The following is a 12,445-nucleotide window of genomic DNA, read 5'->3' as shown; positions in this document are numbered from 1 at the left end:
CCTGCAAATCTAATTGAAGAAATCCCTCCATACTGGTGATGCATGAACCCCATTTATATCACAGTAGCCCTTGACGTTAGCCTGGATCAGCTAGTGTCTGATGAAACCAAAGACCCTCCTGGCCTGTGAACCTGTGCCAAGAACTATTCACCCTCCTGCGGGAAAGTTCCCCAGCCTCACCTGACCTAGCCCAGTGCAAGCTCTGGGCGGGACGCTTTCAGACACCAAGGCTCACATTGCCTCATCTATTTGCTGATCTCACCTAGTTGCTGTCCTTCATGCATTGTGTGTGCCTGAACACCTGTGTCCCCCATCTATGGGACAGCAGCCCACTAGTTAGGTAACCGCTCTCAACCCCGCCTGCCTACTATGGCTATTCGGGTGAGGGGAATTATGCTTAACATTTGCACCGTCCCTTTGCTTTCTAAATCATGACGCATGGGAATGGTCATAACTAGAAGTATGTGCCGATGATCAAGGTTGCCCTCCTGCCCTTGCCATGCATCCCTTATTCCTTATGTGAATTTCGCCAGCTCAACTCCCTCTGGTGAAACCCCTAGGCATACCACCTATGAGAATCTGCCCGATTTCTTACAGTGTGCACTGTTCGAGATATGGTGCCTAACATTAGGGATTGACTAAGTCCTAATTTACCCTCATCCTCGAATACTGCTGGCTAGGGGGAGGGGGGGGGCAGGTGCTTTCACACTGCCCACGCCTGGGCAAACCCCAGCGGTGGAAAATTACATGCTCTGTTAAATTTTACTTTTTGTTGATCACTGGTCATGCCAAGTGTTCTTACATAGTAGCCTTTTGTGCTTGGCACATTGTTTCCCCATTTCTTGGGACGGCAGCACACTATGTTGGCTGACAGTGTCACCACTCAGCGGGGCAACTATTACTAACTGGGTGAGCCTTTGTGCCTAACTGCAGGATCATGCCACCTACCCTTGGTTCTAGGGTGCACTTATTTTGCCCCTTTGACCAGACGGATGCACAAACCCCACAAACCCCTTTGATTGCTAAACCCTGGTGAACACCTTAATGGTGTCAAATCTGGTTTGAAACAATATCTGTCTTGTGCCCACTATTGGAGACACCTCACCCTTTCGTGCAATTACAACTTAAGCAGCGTACTCCGCTTGCTTGACTGCCATTGGATCACAGATGCCCCGTACCTACTGTCCAACTCCGACCCTGGATGCTTTAAACCTACCAAAGTGTTGTGAACCAAGATTCCCAGTTCCCTGTTTAGCTGCAGGACACCTTCAGTGGATCCGCTAGGAGATACGACAAACTGCATCCGTCATGCGTACCTTAAGTACACAATTTTCACCTGGGCATACCTCAAGTGAGACACGCTCCACGCAGCTGTGAGGCCAGAGACACAAATATAATAAACCTATTACTGGGTTTTATCACTTGCCACCCTTCTGGTTGGTGATGCGGAACCTCCTACCCAGCATAAGCTGACCATCTAGCGTTGACGCCACACCACCCATGTCCCTGGAATCCCCCTCCATCCCCCTGTGCAATAGTACTAATGCTAAGTGGGCAATTAATTCAAAATTCCTCCTTTCTTGCCAGACTGGGGCTTGTTCAGTTTGATCTGTGGTGGCTGCACCGAGACTCCACAGGCAGCGTTATTGCTGATAATGTGACCAGTTGACCTGGGGGAAATCTCACGCTTGCCACTTGTGACTACAGAGATTGTTTAATTGAAATGATAATGCGTGTCTGAATGAACCATGCACAGGAGATTGGACAGCAAAGTGGATGGCCAGGATGAGTTGGGGGGCCTTCCCTCTGCCAGTCTCTGCTGTAGTTTTCCCTTAAACGGAACAGCCTGCTGTGCTCAGCGGACCGGTGAAATTGTATCCAAAGCCTTCTCATGTGTAGTTCACGTGGTGAACATTGGGGATACTTTTAATACCACTGGTTGGGGGAACAGGGGAAGTGCTGGGCTAACTGCCAGCCTCTCCCTTACTCCGTCATGGTTTCCTAAGCACCAGTCCCATACCCTCCTAGTCCACCCTAGGATTTGATAGGGTTGACCCCCCAAACCTGGGATGCGATGCAAGGAATGGCCACCTGCAGCGCTCACCAGCTCCTCGGTAAAAGGATATTCACCGGCAGTTAACCTAGCTCAATTATTACTTGCTGTCCTGTCTTGGTCCACCCAGCACTCAAAGAAGTGTCCTCTTCCTAGGTGGGGTGATGCAGCCTGACCTACTATGCTAAGAGCAGAGTGCACCTGCTCCGTAACCCCCAGGCTGCTTCTCTGGCCTTCCTAATGCCCGGGGATACCTAAGGCAATGCTTCAATTCCGAACTGGTGTGACTGTGCAAGAAGTGTAGTGAGCCTTCACCTGCACAAGTCGCCCAACAGACAAGTTGGCCCTGACTAATCTTGTGTTCTGGTGCCGGATTTGGGAAGGCATATCCCACGTTCTATCTACTATTGGGCTCATGGAATGCTGAATGCAAGGTGGGGATGCCAACTCGCGCCCACACAGCTTGTGCATTCTTGCGAGATACTAGAACATTTTGTACGTTTAGTAAATGTGACACATTGGTTAATGCCGGCCCGAAGAACGGTAAAAATTGCTGCTGCAACCCAATAAAGCCAATGGCCCCAGTATGAGAAAAGATGTTGATGTCGCGATCCAACTTATGTAAATGTAGGCAGTGTTACCATCCGTCAGTTAATTGTTCCAGCACCTGCCGCAAAAAAATGCATGGTGTGCCTACCTATGAGATAATATGCTAGACAATATCCGGACCCTTTAAGAAAAAAACAGCCAAAACAATCGTAGGCCCTCATGCTAAGGCAGGAGCACACATGGCAATAAACGTGCCACCATGTGTCCAATGCGATCAAATAAGTGAAGTCTTTTAACCCTGGGCAATGAACTCCGCTCCGCTCTCGTAGTTTGCAGAGATTTGTTAAATACACATTCCATGAACAGCACGTAGTCAGGCAAAACAATTCGCTACTCCACGTAGCGAAATTAGCTACTAAAGTGTACCCACAAATGCTTTGATAAAGCAACTTTACATGCTTAACAGCATATGACCAATTCACAAAAGTGAACTTTGAAATTGAAAAATATCAGGCAATGAGAGAGAGGTGATGATTTTAGAGTCCCTCCTAACCTAGGGGGAGGACCAAGCAGATGCCTTGAACACAAAGAGCATGTCATGTTAAGCGATTAAGTGGTGGTTCCATTCTCTTAGGATCACCCCAAGCACAGTTATTATGGGCAAAAATACAATCCCAACCAAAGGCCCTGCAAAGCATTACGGGATGAGATTAGCAGTGTGCAGTGAATATTATAGTATCCGATATCAAAATACTTCTACAAAGTGATGCAGTTCAACTCGCCATTACTAGGTGTCCCTCATGAGTCAAATGCAAAAGCATTGAATCTAGCTGCAGTTCCACTAGTCGTTACTAGATGTCCCTCATCCTACTTTGATGTTATCAAGCACTCATTCCAGTACTGTCTATTTCTGATCAGTGTCTTAAACAGCTACATATAATAATGTTTTAGAATCTCAACAAATAACAGTTATTTGTTAGCATCAACAATACATTTTATGAGGGAACTTCCCAAATGTGTAAATTATCTTATAAATGTTGTTGAGGTGGATCCTCTAGGTATGACTCTTTTATCCAAAATGAAATTGTTAACCACTTCTCTGATTGATAATGATAATTCAGCAACGTAAAACTGATCTTGGTAACCTCAACATCATCACAGGTTTAAAACTGTCAACGGATGTATGAACAGAACCTTTCCATATTAGCAAAATAACAGTTCCTCCTCTGTGTAGAATTCTCTTAACATCTTAGCAATCCCACTGTGTGGGACCTACTGGAAGTAACAGGAGGAGTTGTTCGCCCCTAAGAACCCACAGCAGCCAAGAGTACTTAATCCACCAACTAGTAGTCCACTTCAGTCCTGAGGCCCTCAGGAGGCAAGGGGATATCATTCCCCACCAGCAGTGCGCAGAGAAAGCATTTGCAGAGTGGGGGAGAAAGGGGGCATAACCACTGACCACCACTCAGCAATCCAGCTGTTTAGGACTTACTGAAGGTAACAGGAGGTCTTGTTGGCCCCTAAGGACCCTCAATAGCCCTGGGCCCTTCATCCCCCAACCAGCAGGAAGCTAGGAGTCGCAATTGCAGAATGGTACAGAAAGAGGGCGGGACTCTGGTGTTGTTATTTTTTTTTAATTATAAAGGAAGGGGGCTGTATTTGGCCCCGGAGACCCAGTCCCCCGGGCCCAGGCATTTTTAGAATGGGGAGGAGAGCCGTACAGACCCCATTACCCGGGACACGGCATTTCTTTCTTCTTTTTTTTTTAATCATTTTTTTTTATCAAAGGGATGATTTTGGTCTCTATACCTCGGGGCCTACCCATTATTTGATTATGTTTTTAAATGGATAAAACATTGGATGTGGGCTGATTTTGGCCCAGGGGACCCTAACCCCCAGGGTATGGGCAAAATACTGGGTATCCTGGTCCCACCCAGGATACCCAGTTATCCAAGTTGGGGACTGCGGGCGGAGCCTGAAGGCTCCCATGGTCCTTGCCGGCTTACCGTCTCCTGCAGGAGCCAGCATTTCTTTTACACATAGTAAGCTGCTAACATGCAGCTCCCTGTGTGTAAAAGCAATTCTGCTCCGCTTTGATTAAGCAAGAGCATTTTCTGCTCTTGCCTACTCAAAGCGAAGCAGAGTTTTCTATGGTTTGTTGGGAAACTGCAATGTTCCGGGGTGGGCATCCCAGGACATTGTTGGAGCCGGCCCTGGGGAATGTCGGTCCCCAGGGCCATGTGTGGTTCCAGGAGGGCCTTATTTATTGTGTTGTGTCCCGGGGAGGTGGCGGTCCCCAGGGCATTTAAAAAAGAAATGTATGTGCCCCGAGGAAGTGGTGGTCCTGAAGGCAGCAGGAGAGGCCATAGGGCCTTCCCTGCATTTCTTTTAAAACATCAGTGTGCCCCGGGGAGGTGGTGCTCCCTGGTGCAGCGCGGGTGAGCGAGCGGTCCCCCCCACATTTCTAGTGTTTACTGCCCCAGGGAGGTGGTGGTCACGAGGGCTGCGGGGGAAACCGTAGGGACTCCCGCATTTCATTTAAAAAATCTGTAATATCGGGGAGGTGGAAGTCCCCAGTCAGCAGGGGAAGCTGAGCGGGCATCCGGTATTTCTATTGTTTACTGCCACAGGGAGGTGGCGATCCATGGGGCTTTGGATAAGCCTCCTTCATTGCCTTCATGGCCCGGGATTTGGGGCTTTAAACATATGCAGGAGCCTGTGTGTATCCACCTGCGTATTATCAGCAACATTAAATTAAAAAAAAAAAAATTCTACACCCAGTGGGGACCCTGTGGGACCCCCAGCACATTTTGGGGGTCAGGATATTCCTATCCTGCCTCCTTTTCAGAATGTTATACTTTTTTTGTGGGACTCAGTTTCAAGCCGAGTCCGAAGCTGGTTGCCAATGCTTGCAGTTTTGGCAGCCAGTCAAATCTAGTAGGATCACTGCAAGGACTTACATCACCAGATATCTATATTTGTTACACTTTAATATCTATGAAACTACTGAAAATATTTACACAAAATCACAAATAGCACGCTTTCTGAACCAACATCTAGCTTGGTTAACATAGAGATACTTTATTTTTCTACACTGGTGACCATTTGTTGTCTTTTCACTGTGTTACTGTGTGTTTTGAGTGCAGATCCTTTATACATTGCCTCTGGGATAAGCCTGTCTGCTCATGTCAAGCTACCAAGGGAGTGAGCTGGAGTTATCTAAAGTGTGTATCCTCCTTATCGTGACTATAAGCAAGGGTCCCTACTTGGACAAAGGTACATACCTCTGCCAAATAGAGATCCCCATTTCTAACAAAAAAAGGAAAACCACTTACCTTGTGCTCGCCGCATCGCTGCGAGTGCAACGTAAATCGTATTCTTTTTTTTAATTTTGTTTCCCTCATTGTCACCTGTTGACTCCCCTCCCACCCTGCCCCACTGATTTTACCTGCTCGGGCTGGTCCTGCCTGCACATCCACCCTAACAAGCACCTATAGAAGTGGATTGAAGGAGGAGAAGCTGAATGTGAGTTCCTCTTGGACCTCCTTAGAAGTGCCTGTCTAAAGTCAGAGAGCTGCAGAATTGAATCCTGGTTAGAGCAGTGCAGAAAAGTGGCATACTTGGTTTGCTTTGGGCATTTGTAACAAGTTACTATGCTTAGTTGTTAAGTCAAGTAAGTGGATCTTTGTTTTGTGTAGATATGATTATATTTTCATGTATCAACAAGACATCCTTAAAATAGGTGGAAAATGCATTAGATAATGCATTTTACTAAAGTGGGTATGAGTTTGGAAAATATGCTATAAGATGATTCTTACCACTAATGTTGAAGTATTAGTATATAAATATAAGATAATATTGAGGAGATTTGCTCACTGTATTGTTTTCTGTTAAAAAATTATTCTTTGTGAATTTATTGCCAAATGTAACAGTAAATTTTTTCCAGTGTCACGGATATTCACGAATTCGACATGCTTTTCAAAAAGTGTAAAACACGTATATACACATATTGTAATTAATGACTGAGATCAGTAGTTTACTAAATAATGTATAAACTTTTATTTCTTTCAGTAATTTTATTGTACAACATTTTTAATTCTATTTACTGTTTTTGAGACTGTGCCATTTTTCCCACCCAGATTTTCTTTTTCATACTTCCAGTGCAGATTTCGGAAGCTTATTTACAGTTGTCCTTTATTTTGCACTCACTTTTGTGTTTTTTTGTTTTAACATCTTATATAAAATGGCATATGGAGGAAGACAGGAGCAGGAGCCACACCCTCAAGCAGGAGACTCTTCAGATGAAGAACCAGCCCCAAACTGCCAGTCCATTGCATGAGATATCTTCACAATCCCCTCTGAGAGAAAAAACTTTAGTCAAATATGTAAAGTGCTCCTTATGTGAGAAAACTCTTTCCAGGGGCTCTTCGAAAAATTATTCATGTGGGACTACCAGCATGTTGTCTCATTTCAAAACGTATCATTGTACACAGTTTAAGAGAGCGTAGAGGGAGAGAACTGCTGGCAAACCATTGATTTACAGTGCTACACCAGCTACAGTGGAAGACAGAATTCCTACTGAGGCAGAACAACATCTGCCCAAAAAGTCTCCAGAGCTGAGGAGAATAGGAATATTTTGTTTAGATTTCAAGAAGGTACTTACAGTAAGTGAACAGTGTGTTTCTGTAGTTTTGGAGACAGCAAAAACTCACAAATGTTAATTTGTTTTCATATTCACAACACTTCTTACACTGTTTCTGAGTTTCTACAGATAATGTTCTTTTCCTAGTTGCCATTTTATTTAAGAAAAAAACTCACAAATATTAAAATGTTTCAAAAACAAAAGAAAGCAGTTCAAGAAACATAGAACAAAAAAAATGTTCTTGTTAGAACCAACCTTCCTGGTAAAAAAAGTACACACTATGACGTCCCTAAAACCTATGTTTTTTTCAGTGAATTTCAAAGGATTGTAAATGCTAATTTCTAACTATAACATAGCAGTCGCATTTGCTGAGTAGTGGAGAAAGGTGAGCGTGGCCTCCGAACACCTCTTAGCAATCCCACTGTGTGGGATTCACTGGATGTAACAACAGGGGTAGTTAGCCCTCAAAGTCAACCTTGGGGGCTATCTACCCCTCCTATTACCTCCAGTAAGTCCCACACAGAAGGATTGCTAACTTCTCATACCAGGCCACGCCCCCTTTCTCCACCACTCTGCAGACGCACCTCATGGCACATTCTGGGTTGGGGATTAAGTTCCCTTGAATCCTGATGGTCCCTGGGGGCCAACTAGCCCACCAGGTACCTCCAGTAAGTGCCATAGAGCTGGATTTCAGAGAGGTGGTCCAGAGCCACACCACTTTTTAGACCACTCGATAAACACGGCTTGTGTGACTGGATGTATGGGTGAGTGATGGGGTGTGTTAGTGCCTGTATGAGTCAGTGACTGGGTGAGTGAGTGTCTAAGTGAGTAACTGGGTGTGTGAGTAGCTGTAGGAGTGAGTCACAGGGTGGGTAAGTGTCTTTATAAGTTAGTCACAGGGTGTGTGAATCAATCAATCAATCAGGAGTTTGTTAAAGCGCGACTACTCACCCGTAAGGGCCTCAAGGTGCTAGGGGTGGGGGGGTGCAGGTTCCATTCCATCAAGGAGGGGGTCTGTCGAAGAGCCAGGTTTTGAGGTTTCTTGCGAATATGGGGAGCGATGTTGTCTGTCTGAGGTGGAGCGGAAGGGCGTTCCATGCTATGGCCGCGAGGAAGGAGAAGGAGCGGCCTCCCGATCTGGTCTTTCTGGTGCGGGGGACCACGGCGTAGGAGAGCTGGGCTGATCGTAGGGTCCTTTGGGGTGCGTGGAATTTGAGCCGGCAGTTCAGGTATGCTGGTCCGGTGCCGTGGAGGGCCTTGTGTGCGTGGGTGAGCATCTTAAAGGTGATTCTCGCCTCGACGGGGAGCCAGTGGAGTGTGCGCAGGTGCTGGGAGATGTGGCAGTGTTATGGCAGGTAGAGGACCAGTGTTGCGGCGGCGTTCTGGATGTTCTATAGCTTGCGGATGAGGTTTTTGTTTATTCCGGTGTAGAGTGCGTTGCCGTAGTCGAGTCTGCTGGTGACCAGGGCGTGAGTGACTATCTTTCGGTGTTCGAGGGGGATCCATTTGAAGGTCTTACGAAGGAGGCGGAGGGTGTGGAAGCAGGAAGATGAGACAGAGTTGATCTGGCGGTCCATTTTGAGCTCGGATTCCAGGATGATTCCCAGGTTGCGTGCATGGTCTGTGGGGGTTGGCGGGTTTCCGAGGGCGGTGGGCCACCAGGTGTCGCTCCAGGCATCAGAGTTTGGGCCCATGATGAGTACTTTTGTTTTGTTGGTGTTTAGTTGTAGGCAGCTGTTTTTCATCCATTTGGCGATGGCTTCCATGCCTTCTCGAAAGTTGCGTCTGGCGGTGTTGGGCTCGTTGGATAGGGAGAGGATGAGCTGGGTGTCGTCTGCGTATGACACGATGTTGAGTCTGTAGGTTCTGACGATGGGGGCAAGTGGAGCCATGTAGACGTTGAATGGCTTTTTATATGACTGATTGGGTATGTAAGTGACTGTATCAGTCAGTGATTGGTAGTGTCAGTGGTTGTGTGGGTGAGTAAGTAACTGTGTGAGTGGCTATATTGGTAAGCGAATGTGTGTGTAAGTAGCTGTTTTGCTGAGTAAGTGGCTATGTCAGTGTATGCATCAATGTGTGTCTGGGTGTCTCAATGTCTGTATTAGTGTGTGTCTGGATACAATAGTGTATATAACAGTGTGTGCCTGGGTGTTTCATTGTATACACAAGAGTGTCCCTGTGTGTGTCAGTGGATGCCTGGTCATGCTACTGTATGTATGAGTTTGTGGTTGTATGTACTAGTGTATGAATGAATGTGGCCTTGGTATGTTAGTGTATGGATAAAATTGTGTCTGGGTGTGTTAGTTTCTGCATCAGTGTATGCCTCGTTGTGATATTGTATTATACAGTGTGTGACTGGGTGTGTCATAGTTTGTATTTGTGTGTCAATAGGTGAGAGAGTATTTAGATAGGGGAGTGACTGTCAGTAACAGTGACTAAATGACTTTGAGAGTACCTGTGCAGGTGAGTAGGTGACCTAGTCAGTGCCTGTATTTAAAACTGAATATGCATAACAACAACCAGCAAAACAAACTAGTGGTGATTTAATTTATTTTCCACCACTTGTAGACAATATAAATGTCATGAACAATACAAGAAGGTCAAAATGGTTGCCCCACCCGGAGCGTGCAAAAAATAGAAAAGTTGAGTGGATTTAGTGCTGAAGAAGAAGGGGGAAATTACAAAGAGTGTGACATAAAAACAATTCAACAATTCAAATCAAAGGATCAATAATCATCCTCATATTAAGACCTAGCCATAACTCAATTCAGCAATGTACTTTCGAATTTTTCAAAAACCGTTATGATTGTTAAATCATATGCACGTAGAAAGAGAAATGATATTGGTCCAGGTCAATAATCTGTATTAAGCATCGACGTTTCGACTCGACTATTGGCCAAACGGTGGGTTAAGCCTGGGCCGGGCTAGTCTTCATCAGGACTAAATGGACAACCATATATCTTTGGGATGACCCTATAGAATAAAAAAGAATCGTCTAAATGGGCTGTTGTTAAAGGATAAACTAATAAAAATGAAATGCAGGGATCCTTTGCTTACCCTGACGTTGATAGGTGATTCTATGTCGATATTTTCGTTTTAGATTCAATTAATGAAAAACGTCCTCCTGAAAGAATATGTAAATATTCTGTTGAGGACCTGCATTAAAATTCATCATCGAAGTTAGAGGATATTCACGAAAGAGTTATTACCTTCGTATTTGTATGCCCTCAGGAGGAATCAAAAATGTCCGTCATTACCGTCTTCCCACTCCATTATCTCGTTTCAACAATTCACTAAAATAATAATAATAACAAGCCCAAACTTAGTGTCATTTTTTGGAATTAATATTCAGGACTCGACATTGTTTGGAATTAATATTCAGGATTCGACATTGGCCCAATCCCGAGTAATCTTACCATGCTTCAAGAAACAATCCTGGGTGGTGGATAGTTCTACCACAGGACACAGCATGTGTTTGTATTCTTGTCACAGAAGATTTTTTCACAGGGAAAAGCTAGACACGCGAAACAGAGATGAAACTCCGTCAGGTTCGTTAATTGAAAGTGGGAACACACTAAGTTACCAAAGCGTGAATACAGCGTGAATAAGACGCTTACCTGACTAAATCTGAGCTTATTTTTGCTTAACGTCTTCACGATCGTGCCACTAGCGACAAAGTTATCACCAAATTCCGGTGGTTCTTAAAATAGTAAACATAAATGATTACCCCGTATGGTGGATAGATTTCACCGCCATATTGGAGTGGTGAGTAAACATCAATGATTACACCGTAGGGCGAATTAAATTTCACAGCCATATTGGAGTGGTAAAATTTTACCGCATGTCCTCTATTAACTCATAATCTATATGCAACACATGCGAAGAGTATGTAGTTCAGGAGGAGAAACTAATTGCAGGATCGATCTATAGCCGGTTAATGTCGTTATGGGAAGAGTATATAGTTCAAAGGAAGAAACTAATTTCAGGATCGATCTGTAGCCAGTTAATGTCATTATACATATCTGGGAAGTGGTGAGGACTTCTGTGTCGAGACAATATATGGACCCTTGGTGAAAATAGTTGGACATGAGGACGGTACCTGTTTACGAGGAAGACATTTCTACAAAACTTAATAATTAAAAAACCTTATACATGTTTGAGAAAAAACGTATTTGTAAGGTCAAACTACAGTGAATGTAGGGAGTTCAGGCATAAGAGGCATCGTCCAATACTCTATGTACTAACTTCTGGCACAATACACAACACAATTACAAAAATTACAAAAATTACAGAAATTACAAAAATTAAACATGGCAGAAATTACAAAAATTAAACATGATTGCAACAAGGACTATTCCAACATGATTCGGTAATGTCAGCCACACTAGATGGTGTGTGTGCAATGTATTCTATATAGATCGTTAAAGAAGACCATATTACTAGACCATATGTCTACCAATACCATCCATTTAATCGATCCTGAATAATTCAACATACTGTACATCAACAAGTCTTCTACATTCTAGGAATACTGACTAAGCAGTCAAGAGGGACACTTGTCTACTGATCTCCTCCATCTCAATTAGTCCAGATTTGACAGTATCTAAAAGATATATCCATTTGCACTCTCTCTTGTTTAGGACGGCACTTAAATCTCCTCCTCTAGGGTTGCCCATAACCTTTTCAATCACCCACCATTGGAAGCTATTTGGATCATGGTTAAACCTTGTGAAATGGTCTACTAGGGGTGCCCCTTGTGTTTTACAGCGTATTCTGCTGGTGTGTTGGAGAATTCGGCATTTGACTTTTTAGACAGTCTATCCAACATATAGAAAACCACACAGGCACTTGATGGAATAAATGACCCCTGCAGTATTGCAGTTGCTATGGCTCTTTAGAGTATGAGTTACACCATTGTGTGTGAAACTTGTGCATTCTGAAGTCAAAACACAGGCCTTGCAACCACCACACTTGGTGTGTCCCAACACCGGTGCAAGACCCCACAACGTTGTCTGACCAGCTTGCTGCGGTGACCTCAAAAGTGATTGTACCAAAATGTCTCGAATATTTTTGCCCTTCCTGAATGCGTGTAAAGGAGGTAGCAAACCCCCTAATTCCACTTGGACTAAATGCCAATGGCGATTTATCAGTTTTTTTTATTACACTACTCTTTGTATTGAATGTTGTCAGAACCAACA

The sequence above is a fragment of the Lissotriton helveticus genome, chromosome 1_2 (genome assembly GCF_964261635.1).
Source record: "Lissotriton helveticus chromosome 1_2, aLisHel1.1, whole genome shotgun sequence".
In the NCBI taxonomy this organism is placed as follows: domain Eukaryota; kingdom Metazoa; phylum Chordata; class Amphibia; order Caudata; family Salamandridae; genus Lissotriton; species Lissotriton helveticus.
This window is presented reverse-complemented; position numbering follows the sequence as displayed.